Source organism: Hippocampus comes, unplaced genomic scaffold, assembly GCF_001891065.2.
Source record: "Hippocampus comes isolate QL1 unplaced genomic scaffold, H_comes_QL1_v1.1 scaffold9, whole genome shotgun sequence".
Classification (NCBI taxonomy): domain Eukaryota; kingdom Metazoa; phylum Chordata; class Actinopteri; order Syngnathiformes; family Syngnathidae; genus Hippocampus; species Hippocampus comes.
The window spans coordinates 6,454,349-6,472,051 of NW_017805275.1; the positions used below are offsets into that span (position 1 = coordinate 6,454,349).

At 42.7% G+C, this 17,703-nt stretch overlaps 1 long non-coding RNA gene across 1 annotated transcript; it reads left to right on the plus strand.

The window, feature by feature from the left end:
* Window positions 1–11,794: 11,794 nt before the first annotated feature.
* LOC109515810 (uncharacterized) lies at window positions 11,795–17,417 on the plus strand. The gene is made up of 4 exons (XR_002168259.1): window positions 11,795–11,916; window positions 12,859–12,960; window positions 13,189–13,308; window positions 17,322–17,417. It is a non-coding gene; the product is annotated as an uncharacterized LOC109515810 (long non-coding RNA).
* The last annotated feature ends 286 nt before the right edge of the window (window positions 17,418–17,703 follow it).

Consider the following 17,703-nt stretch of genomic DNA (forward strand, 5'->3'; position numbering starts at 1 on the left):
CTACATAGCGTAAATCGCAACCATGCAATGTTTTATGATTCCATTCCATGTGCTTCAAAGAACAAAACAATCAAAAGATACATTGTGTGTGTGGCCTTCTGTCTAAATAATAATGACACTTAGGACAGAAGTGCCGTTATGTAATCATGGCAAAGCACAGTGTGAATGTGTCTCAGTCCGACGGGGCCTCCTGTTACGTTGCAAATGTGCTGCAATTTCATGCCTTCAACAACAACTACAACCAAACTGATTTTACATGCATTTGCATGTACAGTGACTGTTTGCGATCCCGTCATCCTGTTTGGAAATGGCAAATTAAATACTGTGAGCATAAAAGTATTTCACTCAGTATTGTTAGTTGAGTGTTTTTTAAGCGATGTCGCCTTTCAAAAAAGTACAAAATCGGCTGAAACGTTTGATATGTATCAAGGTGAAAACAAGATTGATTTGACCTTTCATCAGCTCAAATGAATCGGGTTCGTTCTTTTATAGAGAACAATATTCCCCGAATAGCTCAAAAGCAACACGTACAGTACCTAACAATCTTACCCTTGAGCCCAGCCACAGCAGTGCCTTATTAATTCTTTGAAATCAATGTGGTTCATGTGTTCTTCACATTTGCAGGAACCCTGAACAATTCCATGCAGTCTTTTTTTTTTTTTCAGGGATTGCCTTAACTGTGTTAGTGAGGGCAAATAAACTTTTGTAATTTGACAAGTCTATTTTGCTCAGCAGGAAAAAAAAAAAAACATCTTCAGATTTACTAAATCTGTTGAGTCTGTGTGGGATGGAAAATGAACAAAAGACAAAACGCGAGCGTGTGGGAGAGCGCACGTGTTCTTTCTCAGTCTAATGGGAACTGCAGATTTAAGTATAGGCTCACTCATCTTGGGGGATTAAAAATGAAAAGCTTCTTTGGGAAAAGGAATCAGTGTGTGTGTGCGCACCAATGGAAGATTATCCTGAGACTATGATTACTGTTGATTTGCTCCCAAGATGTCATTGCTGGGTGTCCGTAACTAACGTCCACCACACCTTTGATATGTTGTGCTCTTTCAACCCTGCAAGAGAAAAAGGAAGGACAACTCATTTAAAAATAATAAGACTACTGCGGTGAAAACAAATCCTTGTGCCATTTTAAAGCCGCTGTGTTTATCACCAACATATTTTTTATGAAGGTTGCCTGAACATATGCAGACCGCAACTATGTATCTTTGTTGTTTTAACTTATTTAAAGATTGTTGTTATGGTCCATGCATACAGGTGGGCGTACATACTACATATCCTCTGTAATGAAGAAGAATCATTTTTAAAAATAATTTTATTTGAAAGTTTCAGGTTAACCATTTCATTAAAGGCATCCGGATTTAGAGGTTGATGTAAAGTCACAGATGGATTATACATTTTAAAACAATACTACTGTATGTGAGTCAAATAAATTCATTTTAAATCCATCCGTGTTCAACAGCTTATCCTGATTAGGGTCATGTCTGAGCCTGGGACAGGTCAACAGTCAAAGGCGTGGCAAAAATTCAACTTAAACAATTACCGTATTTTCACAACCATAAGGCACACTTTAAAGTCTTACATTTTCTCCAATATGGACGGACCGTTGAATAATGCGGGCCACCTTGTGTATGCACCAAGTTCCAAAATCGGTCAATGTTGTTGTGTGACTTTGATGACGGCCGTCTTGATGGACTGATGTTGTGCCAACATGTTCCTTATACAGAAGAAAGGCGGACATGACTGAGTACAGCATGCAAACGTTAAAAGGGGAAGAGGTGTGGGCGTGAAAGAGGACGCTAAAGGCACGCCCCCAGCAGGTGCATATCGTGCATTGTGCATTGTGCTCAACAACATCGATTTAGCTAAGGACCCCCGAAGATGGCATCTATGAAGGGACACGGACACGAAGCACAGTTTAAACTGCAAGCTATCAGTTACATGAAGGACCATGGGAATTGACCAGCCGCGAGAGAATTCAAGATCAATGAATCCATGGTGCTTGGGGCTTTCGTTTTGTGAAACAGCGCCATCTATCCATCCGACCATGGCACAGCAACATCTGGCTGGTTACAAGGAAAAGCTGGATTGTTGTGTCTGTGTTAAATACAGAAATAGCACCCGTATCTAAGACTGCGCCTTTTAATACGGTACGCTAAATGGGCGTGAAAATATGCGATTCAATTTAAACATATTTTATAAAAGTTAAATAAAAACGGGCCTGAATTAAAATGGAAAAAACTGAACAATTCATATTAAAGACTGCATGCAAATATATTGTACTAAAAAGTTAAATAAAACTGAACAATACTCAGGCAGTGATTCTGTTCAGCACCACTGGAGGGAGCCAGCACGCCACTACCACATTAGTATAACTTTCAAGTTCTAAACTTTTTTTTTTTTAAAGTCAAATGCAGTCCTTCTTTTCTTACACAAACAACCATTCACACTCCGATTCATCTCAAGGCAATTTTAGTCTTTAATCAACCTAACATGCATGTTTAGGAATTGTGAGAGTGACCAAAGAATGTGAGGTCAATACTCGAGCCACATGCATGCTGTGCATGTTTTTTTTTTTTTTTGATTTTTTTTTTTTAAACATGAATTTGGCCCAGTGGAACGAACATGCTGAATCGGACAGCAGTGTAAGTGGAGATTTGCACCAGCTCGTGTGGAAGTTGTCACTTTGTCCCCTCACTGCTGCCAGTGTGAGCCTGTCAAAGAGGCCTCCGTGGTCCTGTCTGGCTCTTTACAAGTGATTTCACACAGTCTGGCACACTCGTTCTCACATTGTCTAGTTGGCCTTTCAGTGTAGAGGATGAAGGGAAGCTCACACAAAAAGGGGTTCGAGTTTGAGCCCCGATTGACGCACCATGCGCAGCAAAGGGACAAAAGCACGAGGTCAACAAATGCAGAGAGCAGTCAATTTTTACGGACTCGTCAATTTGATCCTATTATGATCCAAACGATGGACTGTTTTGGCACACGTTTGAATTTAACGACAACCAATTTCGTTCAACTCAACATACTCAAAGCACACGAGGTGTGTAAGAGTACTCAGGAAAAGAAATGAAAACTGCACTCCACAATACTAATAAAGGTGAATAAAATGCTCCCTGAGAAATCATAATTCTGAAAACTATACCGAAGCATAATTGTTCCCCAATCATTTTAGCCATTGCGGAGGGCGAAAGCCTGAAGGAGACATTTACACAAAACTGCGTTTAACCTAAAAAGTAATAAAAACAAATGTGCTGTTTATATATATACTGTATATGGCAACAGTGTTTGGGGGAGCAAAACACGTAATTTCACATTGCAGATTTTTTTGACGTTCCATTTTCTTCATTGACTGATGTTACTGCAGACTTGTGCAGCAATCAACATGAACCGAGAGGAAAGAACAAAACAGAGGATGTCCAAATTTGGGGTACATTTCACACTTGCAAAAGAAGATCGAATGAATGCAGTCAGGTTACTAATTATTACCACAGATACATATTGATATACAACTACGTCTAGGTCACTGATCTATAACTGAAAAATTAATTAGCCATTAAGAATGCATTCCTCATGAAGCCCACCCACCTGGTGACGTATGTGCCAAAAGTCAAAAGCAGAAACTTTTTTTTTTCAGTGAGAGAAAAAAAAGCTAATAATTGAGAACGAAAATAGAAGTTCAAACAAATATTTTCATGACCATAATTCTTACTTTTTGATTTCTTTTTTTTAATCATTTTGCTTGAGTTAGATTATTTCTCTCAAAGTCTTCGTTTTTCTTTGCACTTCAAAGAATTTGGGCAAAAATCTGATTCCAAAGTGCAGTGTGTCAACTGAAAAGAGCAATTGGCTTACAAAACATAAACATCTCATTTTATTTACCCTACCGCTGCTAGTTCGAATTTATTGTAATGCCCCCACAAGGGGTTAAGGATTGACACGGCCCCATTTCACTTTCAAAAAATAGTGACGAAAATGAATATATTGACACATTCATACACTAGCTCGTAGGGCCACAAGTGACACCCTGGGACTCAACACGCAGACTGGCAAACCTCGGCTAAATCTCCCACATTCCTCAACAGGCATGGCCCCAACTTTTAAAGCCACAGATACAAGAGTGGAGAACGTGCGGATAGTAACCCTGAATGGGCAAAAATAATACTTGTCATAATAAAGAATACTTGTTTTGATATTAAGCATAGCGTTCCAAAGTATATGATCACACATTTAACAAACACAAGTTATCATGCAAAAGTACAAAGTGGAGTGTACTTATGTCTGTAAATGTCTTCAACTCAGATGATTAGAGGCAATGTAGACCAAAAGGGAACTCAATGAAGTTAAATAAACATTTACAAAACATTTTGCAAATATTTCCAGTATTTCCATTTCAAAGGAAGAGAACCCATCATGAATGGAGCCCTGGCCGTTGCTCTGCGCTCTTTTTGTTACCTCGACACAAGCTGAACAGACCTATCTGAAAGAAAGAACATTGATTCTTGTTGTGTTTCTAATATCAAGGAGAAAAACGTCAGATGGAAAATAAATTGGATCGTGTTGTAGGGGAGTACAAGCGGTTGGACACGCCTGCTCAAGATAACCACTGGCAGATAAATGTCTGCACAACAAAACGGCCACAAGTGAGCAGTGTTCAACTACAAAAGGAGTTAAGTGTGTGTGTGTGTGTGTGTGTGTGTGTGTGTGTGTGTGTGTGTGTGTGTGTGTGTGTGTGTGTGTGTGTGTGTGTGTGTGTGTGTGTGTGTGTGGAATTGACTCACTTGCTACGGCCCATAGACGTTTCTTGTCAGTGCATTTTGGATCGTTTTCTTCATGTGTTGTACAACAATATTTAATAAATGTTCTAATAATTACTAATGCAAAGACAAGGTAACCAACACACCGATTCTTTAGAATATGACAACTTGAGGTTTTCAAAGACAGCTCTCCCATTGTTGTGTAATCTCTGGCATTCCGTCTCGACGTTCATTAATTTCCGAGGGAATTTGATTTTTCCGTTGACCAAGTTTGCTTTCGTGTGCCTCTCTTTTACATGCGCTTCCCCGCCTGCTTGCTTCAGAAGGAGCAGGCGCTCTGTGACACAAGTGTTAGCCTTGCTTTTCATTTGTAACCCATGTAAAATTCGGGCTGCTTCTTGGGTGTCAAAGGCCTCTCTGGGAAGAAACAATGACAAGAAGACCTATCGGCAATGACAAAGAGTTGACCATGCATATGGCATATCAATTAGTGATGCTCTAGTTCTTGGCAGCGGACATCCGCACAGGAGATGGGAAGAAACTTTGAGAGCAGAGGAAACTGTCTCCAAAACCCAAAGGTTTTGGTTTTTATTTATAGTGTCAGCACTGTTACTCGTCAGTTGTGTGCAACGCTTGCTGCAAGCTAAAACGTTTAGATGTACAGCTACCCCTCACTAGATCGCGGATAGTTCACTTTTTTCAGGTTCGCTGCTTAGCAGATTGTTGTCACTCGATTGCATAATTTTGCAATGAATATTTTTTCAAATGGACTGTTACCACAGACTCGCTGAAGGAGCAATAAATGCATGCAAGCTAGCAGGAAAGAGTGCTTGAAAGACCGAGAAGATGCAAAGTTTCTCCTGGCAAGTACAAAATGCTTAACTTGCACAACTGCATGTCCGCGGTAGAGTACACATGCTTAGTTACTGCGTGTAGCCTACCATCACTTGTCAGAACATATTGTCATCCATAACAGGTGGTTGAGGACGAAAAAAGCCGCGGTTGCTCTTTCACGTGCTTTATCGAACAGTTTCAAAATACAGAAAACACAAGCCCATTCTTAGCAGACCTGCCGACGGCCTCAACTGACACCGTTATATATTACACTAAGTCTTGGTTTGCATATATAGTGCATTGAGTAAGAGGAGGAGTCGAATTTCATCTTGTAGCTCGGGTGGCCAACCCACGGCTCACGAGCCGCATGCGGCTCTTTGGCTGGTTCAATGCGACTCCCGGGCTTTCACATGACAAGCGTCGAAAACGCCTCGGCAGTGGCGCTGCCATTCAAACAGCGGCGCTAAATACACAGAACTAACTACGTTAGCCTATCATCAATCCTGTTTTTTGATTGACATACAGGGCAACTAGTCAGATGACAACTGAATCATCGCTCATGCGCAAACAACGGCGCTAAACACTAGACTAGCCAAAATTACCTCAGATTTTAAGGCAGGGTTACCCAATACCTCGATTACGATTGACCAGGAGACCAGGAGACAGCGGACTGGTCCCAAGTCGACTGCGAGGGTTGGGAGGAGAAAATGGGGGTGGGGGGGTGGGGTGAGGAGATTGGTGTGGGGGTGTGTGGGGATTTGTGTCTCTGTGTGTTTCGGTTTTGTTCATGCGAGGGAACATTCCAGCTGTTACTCGTCGTGCGTGCGTGTGCTTTGTTGGGTGCCCGTGTGTGTGTGTGTGTGTGTGTGTGTGTGTGTGTGTGTGTGTGTGTGTGTGTATATGCTTGCACGTGCACAATAGGATCGATCGCAGGAGGTTGGTCACTTCAAAAGTCGATCTTCGGTCAAAAAAATTTGACCTATGTGGCAAGCTGACCCAAGTAGTAAGTAACCGCTGCAGCTTGCATGCAGACAGTGCCTGCTTCGAGTGGCAACAACGGAATACAAGTCAGATTTGAAGAGGATTCTTCAAGAGAAGGAATGCCAGAAGTCCCTGCACTAAGGCGCAAAGCAACGTGCATACTCAAAGAAAAACATTTGAATTTTATTTTTGTTTGTGGACTTGGTAGAACTGACAGTTTGTGTGTGTGAGACCGTGCACACAATAGGTATTGTTGCAAATGACTGGCCTGCGGTCTTAGTACTGTAGGAGTCCATTTCTGTCATTATCATGTTGGTGTGTGACATTTACAATAAATCTGTCTGAGCAGAGGTCTCTGTGTCTGCGTACGTGCGTGTGTGTGTGTGTGTGTGTGTGTGTGTGTGTGTGTGTGTGTGTGTGTGTGTGTGTGTGTGTGTGTGTGTGTGTGTGAGGAAGGGATGTTTATGTGTGCCCATGAGTATGATGTGGCTCTTTTTTTTTGTTTCGTTTGTTTATTGAACATAAAAACATATACAGTAATAAGTTGTATATGTTTGCAGTGACACAGTAAAAAAAATTGTCTCTTAGTCACTGACTGGTTGGCCACCCCTGTTGTATGTAATTGTCTTATGATTCCTGATGTAGAATTTCCGACTTGGGACCCCAATTGAATGTGGCATTAATCTACAATTTGCTACCTTGAAATTACGATCAGCTTCTTCTTGCGGTTGCACTGGAAGCACGTGATTCATATTTTTCTGCCATGTTTCACTGACATTCTTATTCCTCAAAATGCATCTCGTAGTCCTCAGTCTCATTTGCTTTCTTTCCTTTCCGCATGTCAGCTTCTGCGTGTGTGTCATTGTTTCCTCCGCTGCAGAAAAGTTGAAAGCACCAGGCCAAGGCTCATTAAACCATGTCCAAAACTTCTGGAAGTGTTTCACAGCATCACTAATTTATCCATAGTCAATTTGAGACCACTGCAGAAGTTCTCACCCAAACATTTTTTGATAACGATAAAAGATTAGGTCCTTCTGAGATGTGTGTGATTTTAGACACTGTGTTACATGATGGGCGATGCTTTGCTAAGGAAATCACCCTGTTCCCATACATACGGCATGTTTAACTTTAGAATGGGACCTTTCATTTGAACACCAATTACTTGAACTTTTGATATATTATGGGGAAATGCCCCCCCTCCCCACCCATTAGATTAGACAAAATTATTAGACCACAAAATAAGATTTATGCCACAGCTGTCCTCCTTTAAACATCATTTTTTTTCTTCTGTAATGGTTAATAGGCCAGGAAGTAGCTCTTTAATTGAAATCACATTTTTAACTCTTCAATCAATTTTAGCGGTTGAAATTTTATTTTTTGTTTGTTTGTTTGTTTTTTCTGTGACTCATAAAAGCCCAGTGACGATGTTCACTTTTGGTCTACAGTATCCTGGAATTATTCTTGTCATTTTGATGACAGGTGGTCTCACTAAATAAAGCAATAAAATATATAAAGCACTGTATTGTTTTGAATGTCATATTTCCTGCCTACGGGGACACCGCAAAGCACTATCAGTAAAAGAAGAACATTTTATTGCATACCTTCAAGTTTTACTACAAATACTTTTTTGTCTTAATTACCATGAAAATAAGTTGCAGAACAAAAGATGTACAGTCATGAGCAAGAATGGATCATTTTTAACGAATCAATCTTGTTTTGTTCCCCTGCTTCGGTGCTCCAGAAATGTATTATTCAATGCTGGTTATAAATCCATAAATCTGTGTGACAGCATCTCCCCAAACTGGAAAATAGTCAACAGATATGACCTACCAAACTGCAGAACACAGAAGTGTGTCTCAGAAAGTTTTTGGGGTGATCCTTTTAGGCTTAGCAAATGAGTCAAGGTATTACAGATCACAATAATCTGTGTTTATTGTCTGATGTTTTATTTATTCTTTGTTTAACCAAAGAAGAGGACTGAGAACAGCTTCTTGTTTACAATTCAAGCCTACGGGCGGTTTCGGGTTCAAGACACTGACCCCCCCACCCCCGCTTGCTACCTGGTAAATGGGCTGTCACTTACATAGTGCTTTTCTACCTCGAGTACTCAAAGCGCTTTATACTGTTACCACATTCACCGACCGATGATGCCGCATCAGGAGTAACTGGGGCTTCAGTATCTTGCTCAAGCGCAAGTTGACATGGTCCCAATGGGAAGGGATTGAACTACCAACTGCTGGGTTGGGAAACGACCACTCTTCCACTGACACCGTAACATGAATGTCAGTCTGTGTGGGTATGCATGCCAAAATGCTCTACGATCTTTTCTCTGTATGCGGCCCGGTGATCCAGTGGTTAGCACGTCGACATCACAATGCGGAGGTACCGGGTTCAATTCAAGCTACGGACTCCCTGTGCGGAGTTTTCTTTGTGTACTCCGGTTTCCTCCCACAATGGCAGGTTGATTGAACGCTCTTAATTGTCCCGAAGTGTGATTGTGCGTGTGAATGGTTTTTGTCTATGCGTGCTCTGCGTTTGGCTATCAACCAGTTCAGGGTGTACCCCGCCTATTGCCCTAAGACAGCTGGGATAGGCTCCAGCACACCCGCAACTCTTGTGAGGATAAAGCAGATTAGATGGATAGTATTGGTTTGTACTTGTTTTGCACAAATTTACCGTAGACCTGAGATTTCCCTTAAATATAGAAAACAATTTGTCAACTTCGTTCATGATATATTGAACAAATCACAGTAGAATGCAGCATGACCTTGAAGTATGCAATCACACTTCGGGACAATTAAGAGCGTTCAATCAACCTGCCATAGTGGGAGGAAACCAGATCCAGAACATGCAAATTCCACACAGGTAGGCTCAAGCCAAAATCAAACCCTGCGCCTCTGCACTGTGAGGCCGACATGCTAACCAGTCGCCCACCGTCCCACCAAACCGTCCCATCAAACCAACACTATATTTGTGTTGTGTTATACACCACACACACACACACACACACACACACACACACACACACATACAAACACATACACAGTAGGGCGGCATGGTCGACTCGTTAGCACGTCCTTGTCACAGTGCAGAGGTCATGGGTTCGATTCCGGCCCGTAGCCGTCCTGTGTGGAGTTTGCATGTTCTCCACAGGCCTGATTGAGTTTTACTCTGGTTGACTCCACATTCCAAAAACATGCAAGATAGGTGACTTAAGAGATCACTCTAAATTGTCCCTCGGTGTGATTGTGAGCGCGACTTGTTCTTCGCCTACGTGTGTCCTGCGATGGCTGGCAACCAGTTGAGGGTGTACGCCACCTCCAGCCCGAAGCTGGGATTGGCTCCAGCAAGACCGCGACCCTTGTGATAATAAGCGTATCAGATAATGGATGGATGGCTGGATGTTTAAACATTGCTGCTAATGTATTGTTTTTTTCCGTCTGCTCCTGGTGTGCTGAGGCACCCTGTCAGTTGCTCAGACTCGTCATAATGGGTGGCAACGTGACTGGAGACAGACTGATGGCTCCAGTCATTCCAAGGCATTGGCAAAGTTTCAAATTTTATGAATTAATAATCAGGAATAATCACACAGATAAATATATTTGGACCGGGGCTGTAAAGTCTGTCGAGACGATAAGCAAACAAGAGACATTAATGCATAAAAGAACACATTTGCTTTAACTGATCATCTCACCTTGAATGCACCCTGATGAAAAATCAACATTCGAGCCTCACGCAAGCACTCGCCAAACCTTCGCCGCTCGGTGAGATATGGGTTTTACACACGTAAAGAAGGCAGTTTCGGACACACTGCAACCCTTGAGTTTGCAAAGGGTGTCAAGCGGGCCACTAACCTTGCCATCAACACAAACGACTCAATGGGACAGGGGAATTGGGTATGTTACTCACACATGGACCAACGATTGGCTGATTTCTCAATTTGTCTACAGTCTCTGCAAGTGGGCCCTCCGCATGCCCAGACTTGTGACGACAGTTGTATGGTTACGATCAAACTCGGCTTCAAACCAACGTGATGGATGTCACATGGGCTATGAGACCGAGATTTCAGGTTCCGTCAAGATACGTACGGATCTACGATCGATTATTTCAGTTTGTTAGTAATTGATAGAGTGGAGCACCACTATCAGTTACTAACAGCTTCCCAAAATATGAACAACAAATAGAAATAAGACTCTGCACTACCTGTATCCCAGATGTCAATGTAAACGGAGCTCTTGTATAATTTCATTTGAACCTGGCACTGGCCAAAAATGGAATCCATGGGAGAGCTGCCAGGTGAAAACCACTGCTGTCCAAAAAGAACACAAAGGCTCATCTCACATTTGCCAAAAGACATGTTGATGATCCTCAAGATTTTGGGAAAAACATGCTGTGGACTCATGAGTCAAAAATGGAACTTTATGGAAGATGTGCGGCCCGCTACGTCTTGGGTAAAAATGGCACGCATTTGATAAAAAGAACATTATGCCAACAGTGAAGCATGGTGGTGGCGGTGTGATGGTCTGTGGCCGCTTTGCTCCTTCAGGACCAGGACAACTTGCTGTGATTGATGGGACAATGAATTCTGCTCTCGACCAAAAAATTCTGAGGGAGAACGTCCGACAATCAGTTAGTGCCCTCTAACGCAAGCGTTCTTGGATCACACAGCAGGACAATGATCTGAAACACACCAGCAAGCCCACATCTGAATGGCTAAAAAAAAAACAAAACAAAATTAAGGCTTTGGAGTGGTCAAGTCAAAGCCTGGATTTGAATCCAACTGAGATGCTGTGCTGTGACCTTGAACGGGAAGTTTATGCTAGAAAACCCTTCAATATGGCGGGGTTGAAGCAATTATGCAAAGAAGTGTGGGCCAAAATTTCTCCACAGCGATGTGAAAGACTCATCAGTAATTATCACAAATGCTTGATTTCAGTTATTGCTGCCAAGGTTGGCACAACCCAGTATTAGGTTCTGGGGGCAATGACTTTTTCACAGAAGGTCGGAAAGGTGTTTGTTTTTTTTTGGTGAATAAATAAATTGAATTGTCATTTGAAAACTGCATTTGGAATTTCCTTGGGTTGGCTCTGTGTGATATTAAAATTGGTTTGATGAAATGAAACTCGTGTCTGATAAATATTCCAAGAACACAGTAATCAGGAAGGGGGGGCATATATTAAATATTTTTCCACGGCACTGTATAAAAGAACACATTGGACTGAAGTGATCATTGAGTGCAAGAAGCGTAAACTGACGAGTCGACGACAGGCTACTGCGGTGAACACGACAATGAAGTGGTTGATCTTGGCTTTCTGCGTCGCCGTGCTGGTCACAGCTGGTGAGTGTCATTTTCCTTTCGGTCAGTCTAGATTTCACGAGAATAAATCAGCAATTTTATAAGAGATGTCATAATTTTGCGAGGAAGGAGCTGTACTAATACAAAAGGGGTGGGGTTACATTTCATGAGACTAAATATTGAGCAGCTGTAATTCAACAACAAAGGTCTCATAAACTATGAAGAAACTGTGTTAAATCATAATTCCATAAGAACACTGCCCCCCCCCCCACACACAATAACCATGACCACAAAAAGGAAGTCTGATTGTTTCAAAATCAGTTTAATTATCAAATACATGTCCTCGTTGTGGTAGAAGAGTCTCTTGTTAGGGCAAAGGGGAAAGTTTCGAAACTACTGGTGAGGCCAGCCATGATGTGCGGATTCGAGACAGTTGCAGTGACAAAACAGCAGGAAGTAGAGTTTTTCTTTCGGAGTGGCCAGGGTGGATTGGATCAGAAATGAGCTCATCAGAGGGACAGCCGAGGTTTGATCGTTTTGGCGGGGGAAAATGTTAGAGAGAGCCGACTTAACTGGTTGGGTCACGTTCATAGGACAGAATATGTTGGTAGAAGGGTGACGAGAATGGAGGTGCCGGGAAAGAGGAAGACTGAAGAGGAGCTCGACGGATGGAGCGAGGGAAGACATGAGCCAAGTCAAATCAACCGTATTTAAAGAACACTTTAAAACAACCACCGCTGTAAGTGCTGTACATGGAGCAAAAAAAAAAATCGTACAGCAACAAACAATAAAACAAATCAATAACGAAGACAGTAGAAAGCACAAAAACTGTCAAACCCAAAATCAAGTCTCACGCGCAGTCAAAAGCTAAACAAGGGCAGTCGGTGTCCGAGATGACGCTGCGGCGACACTGAATGGGACAAGCCGAAAGGGAAAAAAAAAAATCATTTCAATTGATCAAACACTCCCAACTCTACCCCTCAGGTGAAGCCCTGCAATGCAATTCCTGTGTTTTCTTGTTTGGGCTACCATGCATTCCTCACCCTCAAACGTGTGCACCGGGCCAAGTCTGCCGTAATTACCCACGTGAGTAGCTGTACATTGTTTCATCCTATTTTGCCAACCTTGTGCACAGAGAAAGTAAAAGCCAGATGTGGGTTTCATTCTTGCCACCAGCGTGGAGTTGGCACACTGGGGGTCTTACTAAGATGATCAACGTGTGTCAAATGCCCTCACAATAAATGGGGCTTCACTGAATCGCAGAAACAAAAGAATATTGACATCGTCACACATTGTTCTTTCTCTGTCTTGCAGTCAACATCGGACAGTATTGCGCGGATCCGTGACCATGACAGTTGACTAACCGCCAACTTGAAGTGCTCCAGAATGGACCTCTTCGACAATCCTGAAATAAGAGCATCAAAGGATTGGAGGGTGTTGGTGGTTCAACCTATTTCTCTGTAGTTTAGTTGCAAAGCATTAAAAAACGTTATAAAAAAAATTGGGGGCTTTTTTTGCTTGTATTCTGTGTGATTGAAAAATTCTTGTCACGTTCAAAGTAACCGGCTTTGGGTGCTGGCCATGCATACCCTGCAAAAGAAACTACTATCCCGTTGGGCCAATGGCTCAAGTGGCTTCTGAGCACAAAAAAACAAAACAAAAGTATTTTCAATTCTACAGTCTGCTGCACTGTGTGTATGTGGCGCATGGACGCAACAAACACACATGCCACCAGCTTCACCACCATCCTCCTGGTGCCTCGCTCAACGAAGGTGCTTTCCAAGTGTTCATCTTCATTCAGGGAATGACAGGAACATTTTTGGATTCACGTTTTTTGACCTCTTATCGAACCAGGTATAGGAATTGAGAACCTTGCTGCAGATAGCAGAGTACAAACCATATCTCTCGTCAAGTTGAAGCATTGTCCAGTGGTTAGCGCGTGCCGACCTCACAGTGTAGAGGTCGTGAGTTCGATCCCGGTCCATAGCCGTCCTGTGTGGAGTTTGCATGTTCTCCCCGGGCCTGAGTGGGTTTTACTCCGGTTGACTCCCAGATTCCAAAAACATGTCGGAGAGGTAACTTAAGCGATCACTCTAAATTGTCCCTCGGTGCGGTTGTGAGCGCGACTTGTTCTTCGACTATGTGTGTCCTGCGATTGGCTGGCAACCAGTTGAGTTTGTACGCCAGATCCTGCCCGAAGACAGCTGGGATTGGCTGCAGCAAGACCGCGACCCTTGTGAAAATAAACGGATCAGATAATGGATGGATGGATGGATGTTTAAACATTGCTGCTAATGTATTGTTTTTTTCCGTCTGCTCCTGGTGTGCTGAGGCACCCTGTCAGTTGCTCAAACTCGTCATAACCGGCGGCAACGTGACTGGAGACAGGCTCATTCCAAGGCGTCGGCAAAGTTTAAAACTTGATGAATGAATAATCAGGAATAATCATACAAATACATATATTTGGACCAGGGCTGTACAGTCTGTCGAGACGATGAGCAAACAAGAGATACTAATGTATGAAAGAATACATTTGCTTGAACTGATCATCTCACCTTGAATGCAACCTGATGCAAAAATCAACGTTGGAACCTCACTCAAGCACTCGTCCAACCTTTGCCGCTCGGTGAGACACATAACTGTTGTGCACTGAAATTTTATTTATTTATTTTGCCATTTCGCATACTGCAGTCTGTGGCTCATTCATTCAATTCATATCGAAAAAGCACAGCAACGCCAAAGTCTTAATTTTTGACAATTCTTGATGTTGCTTTTTTCTTAGATTTGTTTTTGCTTGTATTGTGAGGGGGTTTACTGGTACATGTGTGCATTTAATTTGATGAAAGCATGACTGTGGATGGCATGTTCAACGATGACTTCTTGGCCATGTGTTTTGCTTGCTATGGTGTGAAAGTAATGAATGTTTTCCCCTCTTTCCATTGTTCAAAGAGATAGTGACTGCCGAATTACAGGTACCTCTGCATAGGTTACTTGATGACAATGATCCCAACAATCATCCTAAGAATCTTTTGTTGTGTGAGGAAAAAAATAAGTTCAACTTATCAAACACCCCCAACTCTACTCCTCAGGTGAAGCTGTGCAATGCCATGACAGAAAAATGATACTTTTCCTCTGCCTGGCATTGATGTCGGGAGTTTGCGTCTTGCATCCAACATGTTATGGCATGGACCAACAGGCTTGACGATGAGAAATTTGTGCATGAGTAACTGCCTTCAGCATGATAGTAAGTCGCATTAAAATCATTTTTTTGCAGTGAAAAAAAAAAGAACTCTGAAATGTTGGTTGCATATGTTTTGAGCGAGCGGCACGGTGGTCTACTGGTTAGCACGTAAGGTGTTATTTTAGGTCATGTGCCTAAAAGTTACAGTACCGAGTGAATTTCGCATTGAAGCTTAATTTGAAGAAAATCATGAAATGAATTGAAAACACAATTTGTGTCAGAGAAATCGCAATTAAATTTTTTTCCCCCTAAATGTGTTCAGTCCTCCCCGTTGTTAATTTTGACAACAATTTTTCGTCATAGTTTAGGCATTTGATTGTATTTTCGTTTCAGTCCAATTTTACTTGACGAAAAGAGAGCAATTTTAGCTCTTTGAGAAATTCGTCGCTAAGTTCATCAACAGTAAAAAGTTCAGGCAAATAAATGTCATTTTACCAATGATGACAAGTTAGGTCCCTTGTTTAAAGCACGCAAAGCAGGTTTTAATGTACAGTTTCTTCACATGAAATCATCGGTGTCAAAGTCTGGTCCTCGAGGGCCGGCGTCCTGCATGTTTGCCATCTCTCCCTGCTGCAACACACCTGATCCAACTGATCAGCTCATTGGCAAGCTCTATAGGACTGGACCTGTGCATTAAATCGTTCACGTCATAAATTGGGTTGTGTGAAGGGGGGCTGACGAACGCCTCGAGTCAGGGTGGGACCATGAGAAATCATATAGATACATATTTGGACGAGGGGCAAGGCTGGAAAAGACAACAAGCAAACAAGAGCAACTAATGTATAAAAGACCACATTGGACTGAAGTGATCGTTGAGTCGAAGAAGCGTAAACTGACAAGTCGACGACAGGCTATCGTGGTGAACATGACAATGAAGTGGTTGATCTTGGCTTTCTGCGTCGCCGTGCTGGTCACAGCTGGTGAGTGTCATTTTCCTTTCAGACAGCCTAGTTTATTCTACGCAGTCGAGAAAGGAGCCGTACTAATACAAGGGTGGGGGCGGGGGGTGTTACATTTCATGAGACTAAATATTGAGGAGCGACAATTCCACACGATGCTTTGGGGGGAAAGGTTAGAGAGAGCTGACTTAGCTGGTTGGGTCGCGTTCACAGGACAGGATATGTTGGTGGAAGGGTGACGAGAATTGGAGGCTCTGGGAAAGAGGGCAAGAGGAAGACTGAAGACAAGCTCGACGGATGGAGCGAGGGAAGGCATGAGTCAAGTCAAATCAACGGTATTTATCGAGCTATATTGAGGAGCGACAATTCCACACGATGCTTTGGGGGGAAAGGTTAGAGAGAGCTGACTTAGCTGGTTGGGTCGCGTTCACAGGACAGGATATGTTGGTGGAAGGGTGACGAGAATGGAGGTGCCGGGAAAGAGGGCAAGAGGAAGACTGAAGACAAGCTCGACGGATGGAGCGAGGGAAGGCATGAGTCAAGTCAAATCAACGGTATTTATCGAGCACTTGAAAACAACCACCGCTGTCTACAAAGTGCTGTACATGGAGCAAAAAAGAATTCGTACAGCAACAAACAATAAAACAAATCAATTACGAAGACAGCAGAAAGCACAAAAATGATTAAAACTCAAAATCAAGTCTCATACGCAGTCAAAAGCCAAACGCGGGCAGTCCAAATGTGCTTTCCATTTTTGCCACCAGCGTGGAGTTGGCACACTGACCAAATTGTGTAAATTGATTGCTTAAAAAAATACAAATATGAAGGTTTGAACAATTCAGCAAGATATTTGCTTGATATGTGCTCAAACCATCAGAAACAATATGCAAAGTTGTCACTATGGCCTGACAATAAGCAGTGCCGCCATGTCTAACCCCATCCTGTCCCATTCCACTTGCAAGAAACAACTGCACCCATGTGCGATTCATGACTGACATCCAATAAGTCCGCCTTCTGTCTCTCATTGCTTGTTTGCACAAGCACGGTAGTTTCGACCAGACGATGTCATTCAAGCTACTCTACAACCACCACTGCCCCCACTATGAATGGGGGTTCACTGTGATTAATCGCAGAAACAAAAGAAAATTGACATGGTCGCATGTTGTCCTTTCTCTGTCTTCCAGTCACCGGTGGCCAGGAGTGCGTGTGGCCGTGACAGTGCCAGCGGACAAACCCCCAACTTGAAGTCCTCCAAAATGGACGGACGTCTTACACAATCCTTTCATATAATTACCAAAGGATTGGAGTGTGTTGGTGGTTCAACCTATTTTCTCTGTAGTTTAGTTGGAAAGCATTAAAAAACGTTATAAAAAAAATAAATGGAGGATTTTTTTTTTCTTGCATTCTGTGTGATTGTGAAATTCTTCTTGTGTTGAAAGTAACTGGCTATGAGTGCTCGCCATGCATACCCTGGACAAAAAAAAAAAAATTACTATCCTGTTGGGCCAATGGCTCAAGTGGCTTCTGAGCACACAAAAGCATTTTTAATCATGGGGCACCACTCGATGCAGTCGACTGCACTGGGCGTGAACGTGGCGCATGGACACAACAAACACACATGCCACCAGCTTCACCACCATCCTCCTGGTGCCTCGCTCAACAAAGGTGCTTTCCAAGTGTTCGTCTTCA